The 16,740-nt window shown below is 45.8% G+C and overlaps 1 protein-coding gene and 1 long non-coding RNA gene across 5 annotated transcripts in view; one reads left to right on the forward strand and one right to left on the reverse strand.

Annotated features, from left to right (window-relative positions):
- The window catches only part of TSPAN12 (tetraspanin 12), a 435,306-nt gene that overhangs the window by 86,068 nt on the left and 332,498 nt on the right, over window positions 1-16,740 (forward strand). The gene's annotated exons all lie outside the window — the stretch shown is intronic.
- LOC143776063 (uncharacterized) overlaps window positions 4,127-16,740 on the reverse strand; it is a 190,677-nt gene continuing 178,063 nt past the window's right edge. The window contains exon 3 of the long non-coding RNA XR_013215761.1: window positions 4,127-5,493. This is a non-coding gene — a long non-coding RNA (uncharacterized LOC143776063). The remainder of the gene's footprint in view (window positions 5,494-16,740) is intronic.

The raw sequence follows: 16,740 nt of genomic DNA on the forward strand, positions 1-16,740 counted from the left end.
ATTTGATTAAGCAATATTTTATGCCCATACTTACCAGTAATTAATTGGGTTTATTGGGTGTCTTCCAGTTGTTTATGTCGGTTTGTTGTTCTTGTCTTTAACTAGATTTTTAATAATATTATCATTAAAAGTTAATTTTTATTATTATTCATTACCACGACTACCTTGCTTCCTACAGTCATGGCCAAAAGTATTCACACCCCTGCAATTCTGTCAGATAATGCTCAGTTTCTTCCTGAAAATGATTGCAAACACAAATTCTTTGGTATTATTATCTTCATTTAATTTGTCTTAAATGAAAAAACACAAAAGAGAATGAAGCAAAAAGCAAAACATTGATCATTTCACACAAAACTCCAAAAATGGGCCAGACAAAAGTATTGGCACCCTCAGCCTAATACTTGGTTGCACAACCTTTAGCCAAAATAACTGCGACCAACCACTTCCGTTAACCATCAATGAGTTTCTTACAATGCTCTGCTGGAATTTTAAACCATTCTTCTTTGGCAAACTGCTCCAGGTCCCTGATATTTGAAGGGTGCCTTCTCCAAACTGCCATTTTTAGATCTCTCCACAGGTGTTCTATGGGATTCAGGTCTGGACTCATTGCTGGCCACCTTAGAAGTCTCCAGTGCTTTCTCTCAAACCATTTTCTAGTGCTTTTTGAAGTGTGTTTTGGGTCATTGTCCTGCTGGCATGACCTCTGAGGGAGACCCAGCTTTCTCACAGTGGGCCCTACATTATGCTGCAAAATTTGTTGGTAGTCTTCAGACTTCATAATGCCATGCACACGGTCAAGCAGTCCAGTGCCAGAGGCAGCAAAGCAACCCCAAAACATCAGGGAACCTCCGCCATGTTTGACTTTAGGGACCGTGTTCTTTTCTTTGAATGCCTCTTTTTTTCTCCTGTAAACTCTATGTTGATGCCTTTGCCCAAAAAGCTCTACTTTTGTCTCATCTGACCAGAGAACATTCTTCCAAAACGTTTTAGGCTTTTTCAGGTAAGTTTTGGCAAACTCCAGCCTGGCTTTTTTATGTCTCGGGGTAAGAAGTGGGGTCTTCCTGGGTCTCCTACCATACAGTCCCTTTTCATTCAGATGCCGATGGATAGTACGGGTTGACACTTGTACCCTCGGACTGCAGGGCAGCTTGAACTTGTTTGGATGTTAGTCGAGGTTCTTTATCCAACATCCGCACAATCTTGCGTTGAAATCTCTTGTCAATTTTTCTTTTCCGTACACATCTAGGGAGGTTAGCCACAGTGCCATGGGCTTTAAACTTCTTGATGACACTGCGCACGGTAGACACAGGAACATTCAGGTCTTTGGAGATGGACTTGTAGCCTTGAGATTGCTCATGCTTCCTCACAATTTGGTTTCTCAAGTCCTCAGACAGTTCTTTGGTCTTCTTTCTTTTCTCCATGCTCAATGTGGTACACACAAGGATACAGGACAGAGGTTGAGTCAACTTTAATCCATGTCAACTGGCTGCAAGTGTGATTTAGTTATTGCCAACACCTGTTATGTGCCACAGGTAAGTTACAGGTGCTGTTAATTACACAAATTAGAAAAGCATCACATGATTTTTCGAACAGTGCCAATACTTTTGTCCACCCCCTTTTTTATGTTTGGTGTGGAATTATATCCAATTTTGCTTTAGAACAATTCTTTTTTTTGTTTTTTTCATTTAAGACAAATTAAATGAAGATACCAGACAATTTGTGTTTGCAATCATTTTCAGGAAGAAACTGAGTATTATCCGACAGAATTGCAGGGCTGTGAATACTTTTGGCCATGACTGTATATGCATTATAGTGCTTCATATTTCCTTTGTGCATCATATTGCTTCATGGTTCCTGTATGCATCATAGCGCTTCATATTGCCTTTATGTATTATATTACAGCATATTGCTTCATAGTTCCTATATGTGTCATAGCGCTTCATATTTACTTCATGCATCATATTGCTTCATAGTTCCTATATGCATCATTAGCACTTCATAGTTACTTCATGCATCATATTGCATCATATTGCTTCATTATTCCTATATGCATCATAGCGCTTCATAGTTACTTCAGGCATCATATTGCATCATATTGCATCATATTGCGTCATTATTCCTGTATGCATCATATTGCTTCATTGTTCCTATATGTATCATAGCGCTTCATAGTTACTTCATGCATCATATTGCTTCATTATTCCTATATGCATCATAATGCTTCATTGTTCCTATATGCATCATAGTGCTTCATATTGCCTTTGTGCATCATATTTCTTCATAGTTACTATATGCATCATAGCGCTTCATAGTGACTTTGTGCATCATATTGAATCATATTGCTTAATAGTGCCTTTATGCATCATATTACTTTATATTGCTTAATAGTTCGTATGTGCTTCATTTTTCATCGCATAATATCATCGCATCATTCGCATAATATTGCATCATAGTCTTCGGTGCCCTGTGCCTCATGGGGCATCATTAGTGTGTCGGGCTTGGTGCCTTTTTCGCCTCTGGCTGTGGGCCACTGGGTTAGACCTTCTGACTGGTGCTTTGTTGTGTGGCCGCACATTGTATCGTCGGCCTACCACTTCACATTTCTGTCTTGGGCCTCAACTCTAGATATACAGTGGAGTCCTTGTGTTTTTGGACCCAGATCCAGCTTCTGTTACTTCATTCTTTACAACAGGGCTTAGCCAAACAAACAGCTATGCTTGATTTAGCTTAGTAAATTAGCATTTCTTCTGTTTGGAACAGATCTCTCAGGTGAGCTTCTACCTTGAGTGCTAAAGGCAAGTCTGTTTCATAATTAGCTATAAAAGATGAAATACGCCATTTGGTACATCCTATTAAAGGACATACTATTGTCCTGGGAGCGGAAAATCCCACGAGGTGGAGGGATGGAATCCTTCTACCTCGGAATGCTCTGCCCCAAGATATTAGGACCATCCACAATTTGCATAGTTTTAGGTGCACCCTCAAAACACATTTGTTCAGAGCGGCCTACCACGTTCCCTAATCAGTCATTTTATGTTTATGTGTGTGTATGTGTGTAGCCAATTCACTACTTCCATCTATCCCCCTCCCCCTGAAGATGACTGTGCCATCATTGTAAATACATCATTGTAAATACACACCTGTACTTTGTATCTCCCCCACTTCATTGTAGATTGTCAGCTTTCACGAGCAGAGTTGTTTTATTTTTATAGCGTTGTTACTTATGACTGTTGTGTTTGAAACTGTTAAACTGTAAAGCCCAGCGGAATATGTTGGCGCTATATAAATAAAGATTATTATTATTATTTATTATTGTTTATTATTATTATTGATCCTTCCCAACTCCACATTCGGCAATCAGACTAGTTGCCTTGATCAACATCAAATAGACAGATTCTTGTCCTATAAGTCTGGTGCGTTTCGTTTACCAGGGACATCATCACTGCCTTTTGTACCTTGTGGTGAAGCAGCAGCAATGTCATGTGGCAGAGGATCCCATTCTTGCGGCTCTTGCAGCAGTCACAGCTCCTAAGATAAATGAAACTGTATCCAGGGCTCTTACAGTTAAGAACCCATAGTCTCACTGCCTCACAGTGGATGATCTCCCTCTGTGGTAAGAAACCTACTTTTTCTCTAGCCATGGAATATGGTTACTCCCACAATGGCAGTCTGGGTGTATAAATATCCCTGAGAAGATTGCCTCTTAGGATATTTTTGTGCGTATATGTGTGTATATATACATATATATACAAATAATTTGACATACTTATAATGTCTGGACTAATGACTCGTATAAATGCAGTTTTGAATAATTTCAAGTGTCGGAAGATGTTTACCACCACCATCCTCACTTCCACCACCACCTTCGATTCAGAGTCCGGACTCCCTGTGTCTAATGAGAAGCCTGACGTTGGTAATGGCAGGAGATATTACCTGCCGGATGGTGTATTCCTTAGTTTCAATAATATATAACCCTTACTTGGGGTTAGACATCTAAGGATTTGGAATAGACGTGATCTCCTGGATGAGTAATGTGCGTACATCCCAATGCTCTGCCATTATCCATGTACTAACTGTTATTGGTTTGATTTACCCTCAGTCCAGGGTCTCTGTCCTGCAGGTCTCCTTGTAGTATGGTAAGCTGGTCTGTAACCAAGGTTTAACCTGAGCCCAGGAGGACCGATGAAGGAACAGTCCTGTGTTATTAAACACATCAATAACTTATGAAAAGCATTGGTTAGATATAAAATATAAATATTCAAATAAATTCAAAAAGCGTAACCAACCTAATAGTATGGACCCAATACAGAAAAATCGTCACTTAGACAAGCAAAACAAAAAGAACAGAACCTCACAATCAAAAAGTCCAGAGTTTTGTAAAAGGATTATATATTTTATTATTAAAAATAGTGAAGGGAATGTTACAACAACTGTGAACAACATACATAGAAAATGTAAAAAAACACTCAATGGCAGGCAGAACCACAAATGGGCCAATATTCCAGGTAAATCCAATTAAATAATAAATATTTATATCTGAAGATCGAAAAAAAACTCCACAGATCATATGCCTACATGCAGACACCTATATGTATGAAGGGCCTTAGGTAAATCAACATGTAGTAGGCAATCTAACAGCATGGAGAACTAAACATTCAAGGACCAAATAATCCTGTCTCCAGCCGAAAAGGTAAAGTGCAAAAGTGCTGAGGTATATAGCATTATAGTAGAGTACGCACTATTACCTGTCAGGAGTGTTTCAGTGGTGGCCCAGAGGATCCGCCTAACCGCCCCAACTCGCATTTCGGATGGCACCTTCATCAGGGGGCATGCATTTTAGTAAGAGACCGGGCTTTTTATATCGCAGCGTGTCCCGGAAGTAGCTCTGCCGCGGACCGGAAGTGACACATCCGTCACCTCGGCAACTGCGATGCCGGCCGGCGCCCGCGTCGTGTGGCCACAGGCATCAGGAAACACGTATACCCCACGTGACCTGATGCCTGCAGACACATAGAGACACAGGAGGCCGGCGGGAGTAGCGGGGACAAGGCGCGCATGCTTACTGTCCGCGACAGAGTTACAAGATCAAATTGCATCGCCAGAAAAAATCTAGCTAGCTGTTACACGGGACACCCAAATTGGAGAGGGCACAGTCTAATTTGATCAATTCAACAGAAAATATCAGGACAAATGTTTTACAAGGGAAATATATATTACACAGTTACATAATGCAAAATATCAAAAAACAGCATAGTAAATAACATATACATATTAAATACATACAAAAGGTACAAATACAGTGAGCAAAACTTCACAATAAACAAATATTACACCCTCTAAACGAGATGGATAATCCATATGTAAATAGAAGAATTCCATTGTGTTCATATCCTGACAGATAGTATTTCCACGTCAAATGGCGGATGATGTTCAACTAGACCATATGGATTTATGGAAAAAAGCCCAACATATAACATGTGAGACAATCAACACCTAAAAAATAGAAAATAGTATTAAAATCATAAAAAACAACCTATATATGTTTTCCCAACAGCAAGTAGGTGACCGCAAAGTATATAAAATCATACAGATTTATCATAGAAACGAGGAGAACGAAAGATTCTCATTCAGGCCTTGGGGGTGGACTGTTTGTAACGTCCATATCCACCTGGCTTCACACTGTGCCAGGCACTGTGACAATTTCCCACCCCTACTGACAATATCCAATGTATCTATACCCCTCACCCGCAGAAGATTACTGTTACACTGATAAACATCCCTAAAATGTTGGGGTATGGTTTTAAGAGTGGATGTGTCCGTGTGGCCAGCTGCGGCCTGTATGCCCAATACGTGTTCCCTCACACGTATTTTGAACTGACGTGTGGTGAGTGTGGTGATAAATATCACAATTTATCCCACGCACAACAAGGTATGTGATTTATTATGCGGTATGCCCCTGCAAACTTATTTACGTGGGACTCGCCACACGTCAGTTCAAAATACGTGGCCATACCAAATATGTGTACTTTGTTTTTGTTTTTATATAAATATTTGTATTTTTGGATTAATAATTTTCTTTTTTTCTTCTTTATATTGATATTTTTTTATTTTTATATTTTTACAATTTTTAAAAAGTTTGTTTTCATTTTAACTTTTTGTTTTTACCTGGTCCTACGATGGGGCATCAACTTTTCCTGCCCTGATCGCTGATCTAATTATCAGGATGTTTCCGCAACATAGAGGAGCTAGAAAACCGCGGCGTCTAATTGCTCCCACTCCTGCACTGAGAAGAAGCACCTCGCCTTCATTTTAATGGTTTTTATTTCTTCTCTCAGAACAAGGGTTAATCGGCCATGTTGGAGAGCCCTGAGCTTGCAGCTGACCTTCGTTAGCTACCCCCCTTCTCTTTATAATCTGGGCTCTGATGCAAATACTTGTCAGAGCTAGCATTTGCTGCATGGCTTCAGGAGGGAACAGTGTTCATATGAAAAGGAATCTTGGAGGAGTTATCTGTGACTATTGCGTGGATTCTAAGTGTGGTAATTCCCTTTTCTCCATTTTTGTTTTTTCCCCCTACCTCCAGTCCCGAACCCTACCTCCAGTCCCGAGTGCATTCCTGTGTTATATGTTTGTGAATATTTTGCATGCCTGTAGTTTTCTATTAACCCTTGTTTATTTAGCCTTGTTTGTCAGGTTGGTGTACTGCGGTGCACAATAGCGCCCCTCTTCCCTAAGTGAGGGAAGAGAACAGACGGAGGGCTATCTCAGGAGACAGGGCAAGGGTGGAGGTCCCGGCATCTTCACCTTTGGAAATATCCTGGGGAATAGGGTGAGCTAAGGCGCCCTCTAGAGATAGGGACAGGGAAGGAGCCCCAGGTCCCGGAACACCCGGCAGCTGTATCGTGACATTAGCTCTGACCGCAGCCATTTTCTGATCCATTATGGATCCAATCATTGCTCTGACAGGGCAACTGCAGCAGCTCAATCTGGAGGTGTACGATTTGCACACGGCAGTTTTTCAGCACCCTAATACATCTGGTGCAGGAATCTTGTCTCCCAGGTTAACCATAATGGAACCCATGATTGCTTTGCCTGACAGGCTCTCTGGGGGGGCGTGACAAATTTGCTGTGTTTAGAGAGGCCTGCAAACTAAACTTCAAGCTACACCCTGTTTTCTCAGGTTCAGAGGAGCAACGTGTGTGGATAGTTATCTCACTCCTTCAGGGGGTCTTCCAAGAGTGGGCATTTTCTCTCCCATCTGACCCCCAGACGCTTCAGACGGTGGAGGGATTTTTTTTCTGGCACTGGGTTTTATATATGATAACTCTGATCGCGTCTCCTTGGCTGAGTCCACACTGCACCAACTTCAGGAAGGAGAATGGCCGGCGGAGGAGTATTGCTCTTAGTTTCAGAGGTGGGCCACGGATACTCAGTGAAATGACCCGCACTCCGTAGCTTGTTCTGTGAGGGGCTTACAGTAAGGGTGAAGGATGCTTTAGCCCTTTAAGAGACTCACAGTCTCCCTTGAGGCAGCCATGTCTTTGGTGATCCAGGTTGATCGCTGTCTTCGCCAAAGACATAGAGAGTCACCTCTGGGTGCTGGAGGTTCGGGGTCAAAGGAGTTCCATACTGTGCCCGCTGAGGAACCCATGTAGGTGGGTGCAACATCTCACTTGGGTAAATTATCTGTTGTCCAGCGAAAAGGGGGAGTGTGTTTCTATTGTTGTAAAAAGGGCCATTTTGTGGGCACGTGTCCTTCCCATCCCCATAGTAAACAACCGTTGAAAAAACTAGGTGGCCCGGGCGACGGAGAGGTTAGCAACTTGGCTGTTCTTATCAGCTTTGTGGGTAGTACACCATTTTTTCTACCAGCTGTAATCCACATGGGTGAGATGGTGGACGTATCTGCTTTTCTGAACCGTGGTGGGATTTAATTTGATCGACGCTAGGTTTGTCCACGTCCGATGCCTCCGTTTCTTTCTCCAGCAGGATGTCATGCTCGCGCCCAGACTGGTTGGCGCGGGCGTGCGGGGGAGTGGCCCCACTGGACCACAGACGAAACTTCCCTGGAAGCCCGGGGCGTAACTAAGTAGCTTCCTAGGTGTTCGCTGGAGCCTCTGATGGTGAGGTCAGACTTGTGCAATAGGAAGCTACCAGGTACCACTCCAGGGTGGAGTCTGGTTGTGGCTGCTGATCCCACCGGGGAACGGAACATAGACAAGCAAGCGGGCACGGCTGGCACATAGGCAGGCAGACGGGTACAACAGGAACACTGTCAGGCAGGCGGGCACGGCTGGCTCTCTGGTAGGCAGGCGGGCACGACTGGCTCTCTGGCAGGACTGGTGAACAAGACTGGTACACTGGAAGAACCGGTAGGGACCGGTCTGCAGGCAGATATGTAGAACGGGTAAGAACCTGTTCAGACACGAGGACCTAGGAATAAGTAGATAAAGACCGCAAGAGCGGATGCAGAGCGAAAGCACAGAGCTGGAGCCAAGAACAGAAATGCAGGAGGCGGAGCCAAGAGCAGGAGGCGGAGCCAAGTGCAAAACCGCAGGAGGCGGAGCCAAGAGCAAAACTGCAGGAGGCGGAGCCAAGAGCTGGAGGCGGAGCCAAGTGCAGACAGGCAGGAGGCGGAGCCAAGAGCTGGAGGCGGAGCCAAGTGCAGACAGGCAGGAGGCGGAGCCAAGAGCTGGCGGCGGAGCCAAGTGCAGGAGAAGTAGAACCGCAAAGAGCGGAGCCAGGTAGAACCGCAAAGAGCGGAGCCAGGTAGAACCGCAAAGAGCGGAGCCAGGTAGAACCGCAAAGAGCGGAGCCAGGTAGAACCGCAAAGAGCGGAGCCAGGTAGAACCGCAAAGAGCGGAGCCAGGTAGAACCGCAAAGAGCGGAGCCAGGTAGAACCGCAAAGAGCGGAGCCAGGTAGAACCGCAAAGAGCGGAGAGGAGCTGCGGGAGGGGTCTCTGCAGCAAAGCTGAGCAGAGCCACAAAGAATGTGGAGAGAAGCTGCAGCAAGGGATAACTGCAACAGCAGAAGATAAGCTGAGTAGAAAGGAGCAGAAACGCAGAAGTGAGGAGCAGAGGTAAAGTCACAAAGGTTCAGAGCAGGCAGAGCTGCAAGAGTGCGGAGTGTAAGCAGACTGAGAATACAAGGAAAGACAACAGGGAAGGAAGCCAAAGACTAGGAGACCGAGGTAAGACTAAGTGCAGACAAGGCAATGGAACAAGACACAAGGACAAAGACACTGGGACCAGGATATTCTGCCTCCTGGTGGGCGGACAACAAGACCAAGGAAATAACACAGAGAATCCTTCAGAGAGGGAGTAACTCAGAGCAAGGCCAGGCAAACTCGAAGCAAGACACTAACTGAGCTAACACATTGCACAGGCCCAGAACACTGGGTGGAGCTGCACTATATACTGGAGGCCTCTTGGTAATTGGTCAGGAACAGATTGGACAGATGCACCTGATTCCTATAAGAACCAGAGAGTTCAGGCGCCGGCCCCCTATACACACACAGCCATGAAGCATGCAGGAGAGCAGAGACATAGAACATGGTGCTGGCAAGAAACAGAAACCACAACATGACCTGGAGCAGTGGGTAAGATGGTGTGAGAGATGTGAGGCCATGCCGTGATGCCAGCAGAGTTGTTACAGTACCCCCCCCCCCTTTACGGCCCCTCCTCTTCAAGCCTGCCAGAATAACTTGTAGAAGAAGGATAGGAGCACACATAGTCCAGGCCAACATGACATCTTCAGGGTAGAAGGCGGCAGGAGGGTCACCAGGTATCTCAGAAAACAAAGTCTCTTGGTGCTCAACAGGGTTAGCTTCCACAAAGAGCAGGACCACCTCCTCCAGGTACATAGGTAACAGGGACTTGAATGCTGCCGTCTTAATATTTTCACCAGCCAGACACATGGAAACTGGAAACCTAATAGGATTCAAGTTTTGCCCAACAGGTAGCAGAGAAGTTCCTGGATACTGAACACAGGAAAAGTCACTAGAGATGAGTGTGGAGAACAACAGCTCTACCGAGTCAGAGAAAAATTGAGGTGAACAAACTTCTGTTTCGAAGTCTTCACCAGCCGGCCACAAGGACGCAGAAGGTATAAACATAGGAACTATCCTCTGCCCGTTATCCAGAAGAAATCGTCCAAGCGGCGGGGATGTTCCTAGGAACGGATTACAGGTATAGTCGTTGGAGATGTGTGGAGAGATAGTCACCGCTTCCCCATCTTCGGTGACATTAGCACACCTTGACTCGACGACTAAGTGTTTACTGGTATAGTCGCTGGAGATGTGTGGAGACATCGTCACCGTTTCCCCATCTTCGGTGATGTCAGCACACCTTGACTCGTCGACTAGCAGACCAGCTGAAGAAGAGGACACTGCTGAGTGTCTTTGACGCATGGGAACCAGACAGTTCTTAAGACTGGGTAAGTTCAAACGAAGCACTTTACTGGAACCCTTGACCAGAGCGGGTGGTAGAGTCCTTGGCTCAGAATGACCCATGGGCATAACAGACAGCATGTGGAAGACGAACTTCTTCGTGTATAAGGCTCCAACTTGGAGCTGTAGTTGTCCTTGCAGGACCAGACTGTTCTTTAGCAGGGTTCGGCCATTATCAGGCAACGCCCACACCGGGTTCTGGAGCTGAAGAACGGAGACCATACACCGACTCTGTATGATAGGCGGCTTAAACACACCAAAGCTCCCAGAAGGCAGAGAAACAGTCATTAACTTAGATGGAGAGGAGGTACTCTCGCCAGGGGCAGCCTCTCCAACTGGCCCGAGGTTTTGGAGCTTAAGATCCCCTGGACAGAGGCCATCCAGGTGTTCCTCACAACAGCAGCGACATTGTATGCCCTTCTTATGGCTGATTTCAGGCTGCCGCTTTGCCAGCCCACTCTCATCAACCTTCTTAGGCTTCACACAGGTAGCTGCTTTAACAGGTAGAGGAACTGGAGGGTCACAGACGGTCATGGCTTGACGTGGGGGTTTCTTCACGGGTTTCGCCCGTCTGGAGCGCCTCTCGGATCTAGATGGGGAAGACTTAACAGGAGCAGCAGGACAAGGCTTGTCAAATACTTTACGGAAGGCCACCAAGAAGGCCCCTAGGTTCATGACGATAGGATCCCCTGCTTCCCAGAGGGGAGTTATCCATATTAGAGCATCTTCAGCCAGGTAGGATATGATGTAACCCACCTTGACCCAGTCAGAGGTGAAACAAGCTGCATTCTGCAGGATGTAGCGTAAGCACTGCTTCAGGAACCCCTGGCATTCTTCAGGATTCCCATAGAACCTAGGTGGGTCAGCTGGGTAGTGCTCCTCCTCATAGGCCTGAAGTTGCTTGAAGAGAGCATTAGAGACAATAATTGGGTCAGAGGTCTCTTCAATCTGAACCAGCCTTGGTGGAACAAATTTTTCAGGTTGCTCATACGGGCAGGAAAAAAGTTCATCATGCTCTGCGAGCGGTAGGACATGGGATACAGCGGAGGCCATGGCCTGTGCAAACTGTCATGCTTGCGCCCAGACTGGTTGGCGCGGGCGTGCGGGGGAGTGGCCCCACTGGACCACAGACCAAACTTCCCTGGAAGGGGCGTAACTAAGTAGCTTCCTAGGTGTTCGCTGGAGCCTCTGATGGTGAGGTCAGACTTGTGCAATAGGAAGCTACCAGGTACCACTCCAGGGTGGAGTCTGGTTGTGGCTGCTGATCCCACCGGGGAACGGAACATAGACAAGCAAGCGGGCACGGCTGGCACATAGGCAGGCAGACGGGTACAACAGGAACACTGTCAGGCAGGCGGGCATGGCTGGCTCTCTGGTAGGCAGGCGGGCACGACTGGCTCTCTGGCAGGACTGGTGAACAAGACTGGTACACTGGAAGAACCGGTAGGGACCTGTCTGCAGGCAGATATGTAGAACGGGTAAGAACCTGTTCAGACACGAGGACCTAGGAATAAGTAGATAAAGACCGCAAGAGCGGATGCAGAGCGAAAGCACAGAGCTGGAGCCAAGAACATAAATGCAGGAGGCGGAGCCAAGAGCAGGAGGCGGAGCCAAGTGCAAAACTGCAGGAGGCGGAGCCAAGAACTGGAGGCGGAGCCAAGTGCAAAACCACAGGAGGCGGAGCCAAGAGCTGGAGGCGGAGCCAAGTGCAGACAGGCAGGAGGCGGAGCCAAGAGCTGGCGGCGGAGCCAAGTGCAGGAGAGGTAGAACCGCAAGGAGCGGAGCCAGGTAGAACCGCAAGGAGCGGAGCCAGGTAGAACCGCAAGGAGCGGAGCCAGGTAGAACCGCAAGGAGCGGAGCCAGGTAGAACCGCAAGGAGCGGAGCCAGGTAGAACCGCAAGGAGCGGAGCCAGGTAGAACCGCAAGGAGCGGAGCCAGGTAGAACCGCAAGGAGCGGAGCCAGGTAGAACCGCAAGGAGCGGAGCCAGGTAGAACCGCAAGGAGCGGAGCCAGGTAGAACCGCAAAGAGCGGAGCCAGGTAGAACCGCAAAGAGCGGAGCCAGGTAGAACCGCAAGGAGCGGAGCCAGGTAGAACCGCAAGGAGCGGAGAGGAGCTGCGGGAGGGGTCTCTGCAGCAAAGCTGAGCAGAGCCACAAAGAATGTGGAGAGAAGCTGCAGCAAGGGATAACTGCAACAGCAGAAGATAAGCTGAGTAGAAAGGAGCAGAAACGCAGAAGTGAGGAGCAGAGGTAAAGTCACAAAGGTTCAGAGCAGGCAGAGCTGCAAGAGTGCGGAGTGTAAGCAGACTGAGAATACAAGGAAAGACAACAGGGAAGGAAGCCAAAGACTAGGAGACCGAGGTAAGACTAAGTGCAGACAAGGCAATGGAACAAGACACAAGGACAAAGACACTGGGACCAGGATATTCTGCCTCCTGGTGGGCGGACAACAAGACCAAGGAAATAATAACACAGAGAATCCTCCAGAGAGGGAGTAACTCAGAGCAAGGCCAGGCAAACTCAGAAGCAACACACTAACTGAGCTAACACATTGCACAGGCCCAGAACACTGGGTGGAGCTGCACTATATACTGGAGGCCTCCTGGTAATTGGTCAGGAACAGATTGGACAGATGCACCTGATTCCTATAAGAACCAGAGAGTTCAGGCGCCGCCCCTCTATACACAGAGCCATGAAGCATGCAGAGAGCAGAGACATAGAACATGGTGCTGGCAAGAAACAGAAACCACAACATGACCTGGAGCAGTGGGTAAGATAGTGTGAGAGATGTGAGGCCATGCCGTGATGCCAGCAGAGTTGTTACACAGGACTTGGCACCTGTCCACACTGCCAAAAGTACCAATATGTAATTTAAAAACAACAGTGTCACTGTGCTTTATTGGCCAGCAAACTCACACTGACCTTAACCCCACAGAGAATCTATGGGGTATTGTCAAGAGGTAAATGAGACACCAGTCCCAACATTGCAGACAAGCTGAAGGCTGCTATCAAAGCAACCTGGGCTTCTGTAACACATTAACAGTTCCACAGGCTGATCGCCTCCATGACACGCCGCATTGATGTAGTAATTGGTGCAAAAGGAGCCCTGACCAAGTATTGAGTGCATTTACTGAACATACATTCCAGTAGGCCAACATTTCGGATTTTAAAATAATTTTTCAAGCTGGTGTTATAAAGTATTTTAATTTACTGAGACAATGACTTTTGGGTTTGTAATGACTCTATATATTATGAGTTTCACTTTTTCTATTGAAGAACTGAAATCAATTAACTTTTTTATGATATTCTAATTTTGAGAGAAGCACCTGTATGCTGCATAATATTTTCATAAGACTAGTTAAGCAAAAACATTGAAATGGCCTACATCACTTAGAAACAGAACAAAGTTTGTCTATCCGTTAAGAAAAGATGAACACATCTATCCCTACAGTCTTTGTAGTACATATCAGAAGAGCTCTACGGTAATCTGTTTAATAAGAAGAAGTAGCAGCATTAGGTGTTACACAGCTTTCTAAAGTATCTGGTGTTGTTTTACAAAGAAAAGTCTTTAAAATGATTTGCATTATGACGAAAAAGAATTAGATGGGAAGCGATTGCATTGGGGATCGGTAAAGTTGATCCTCTTTCCCTACAGAGCAGAGGCGTTTAATAAAGCACAACATCCCTTGAAGATTTTTCCTTTTCTAGATTGATACTTTAAAAAAGAGATCTCGTAAAGTTAACAGTCTCCAGAAAGAATGCTAAGTGTTTCTGTTGGCTTTATAACTCCCATGTGAGTCAGACATTTTCTAATATTTTTTTCATTCTCTGTAATTTATAAAATTCATGAAAGACTCCAATATACCTCACAGTAACAATGGAACCTTGATTTTGCTTCTTATTCCTTAAAGGGAATCTGTCACCATATTTGACGTATGTAATCTATTAATATGGGCATTCAAGGTATAGACTGCTGAAAAATCCTCCCTGTTTGTCTCATATCAGATTCCATGTTGAGAAATCATCTTTTATCACTTTATGTAAATGACCTCTGCGGAAAAAAGACTTATTATTCCCTGAGATTTTAGGCTTAGTTTACCCTTCGAACTGCAGGACATCAAGCCCTGGGAGGAGGTTTCGAAAATCATTTCCATAACCAAGGTGGCAAAAAAAGACTTTGATCCCTTTCAATGATTCATCAAGTCTCATGGAACCTATGGATAGGAAAGCAGGCGGTCTCCTTAAAAGAGCTTGGGAGACGTCGGCGGCTATAATACAGGCAAACAGCAGCAACCTCGGTCGCTAGGTCCATTCACCTGTGGGTCGACGACCTAGAGGAACACTTAAAGGACAAAACTCCCAGGGAGGTTATCCTATGGTCCCTCCCGCTGCTTAAACTGGCTGCTGGGTTCACGGCTGACGCATCTGTAGATTCCTTTCTCAGGTTCTAGAATGTTCAGCCCGAGGTCAGGAGGGCAATGACACCATGAGAGTGGGAGGACGACTAAGGTCATATCTGAAAGGTTGGCGAGAGATTTAAAAAAAATCATTGGGTGCTAGGAACAATCTCTTCAGGTTACAGTATAGAGTTTATCCAGCCCCTGCTAGAAAGGTTCGTCCTAACAAACTCCCAGCCCGCAACCACCACCTCCCCCCACGTGGTCAGATGTTCAAGAGCTTCTAAAAATTGGAGCGATAGTCCCAGACTCCAAGGGAGATAGATTCAGGGGCAACTATTCCAGTCTCTTTTCGATCAGAAAACCCACTGGGGAGGGCCACACGATAATAAATTTAGACAAGGAAGTGGTGATGTGCAGCCTGGATTTAAAGAACACATATTATCATGTTCCCAGCCATGCCTGCTGTCAACAGTACCTGAGGTTCGCACTGAATGGTTCAAGATCAGATCCATCATTATTCATTTTGTTGCCTTCCCTTCGGGCTAGCCTCAGCATCCTGAGTATTCACAAAGCTCGTGGCAGAGGTAGTGGCCTATCTGAGGAGGTTAGATAATGTCATAGTTCTCTACCTGGACGACTTCCTAATTATTGACAGCACCAGAGGAGAGCTTATGGAATATTGCTAAATCTCTGTCCACATGCTTCAGAATCTGGGCTGGGCGATAAATTGGGAGAAATCTGATCTTACTCCAGAAACCAGGAAGAAATTCCTAGAAGTTCTCCTGGACTGTCATCTAAGAACTTCTTTCCTACCTACGGAAAAACAGTCCTCATTAGGGGACAGGATCCGTCAATTTTCAGAGAACAATTGCTCCATCAGAGGAGCGATGAGGATCCTGTGAGTAATGAAGTCCTGCATCCCATATGTGCGGTAGAGTAATTTCCATTTGCGACAGCTCCAGGAGGCCATTTTATTAGCCTGGGACAGGAGTCAACAATCCCTAGATATCATAATGCCTCTCTCCTCATCAGTAAAAAAAAAACTCCCTAGTCTTGTGGACTATTCCAGAAAACCTCCAGATGAGAGTTTCCTGTATTCTATCCCACTGCGTGATGGTTACCACCGGCACAAGACAGCTAGATTGGGGCAGTCATCTGGAAGGAAGATTCTTCCAGGGAACATGGACTCCTGAAGTCCGGGTCAGGTCCTCAACTACAGGGAGCTGTGCGTGGTATGGGAGGTCCTGGGCCAGGGCTAGTCGGTAGTAAAAAAACTGGCATGTGAGGATCCTGTTGGCCAACAACAGGACAGTAGCCTTTCTACACCATCAGGGGGGCCCGGGACATACCTCACTGCAGCATCTAGCGAAAAAGATCTTTTGGTGGGCAGAGGGGACGGTTCTGTCCATTTGGGCGGTTTTACCTAGAGGGGGCCCAGAGCCAGGTTGCAAACTTGTGCTTGTGTGTTTGTGTATGTATATGTATATATATATATATATATATATATATATATATATATATATATATATATATATATATATATATATATATAGGTATATACTATTCTGTAACAGGATTCAACTGGGGATTAAGTCCAAGTACCTTGAGGGTCCAAATTTCGGCTTAATCGTATTTTTTGATTCTCCTCTAGCTGCCCACCCATGTATAGTTAGATTTTCCAGGGCTGTCCAGAGATTGAAGCCCTTGGTGAGGAAATCCGTCCCACCATGCAACGTGAACCTGGTACTCCATGCGCTATGCAAACCGGTGAGTGACGTAAATATCTGCAGGCTTTCGTTTAACCCCTTAACGACCAGAGGTATTTTTGGTTTTGCATTTTCATTTTTTGCTTCCCTTCTTCCCAGAGCCATAACTTTTTTATTTGTTGGTCAA

This window comes from Ranitomeya variabilis, chromosome 5, assembly GCF_051348905.1.
Source record: "Ranitomeya variabilis isolate aRanVar5 chromosome 5, aRanVar5.hap1, whole genome shotgun sequence".
Lineage (NCBI taxonomy): Eukaryota > Metazoa > Chordata > Amphibia > Anura > Dendrobatidae > Ranitomeya > Ranitomeya variabilis.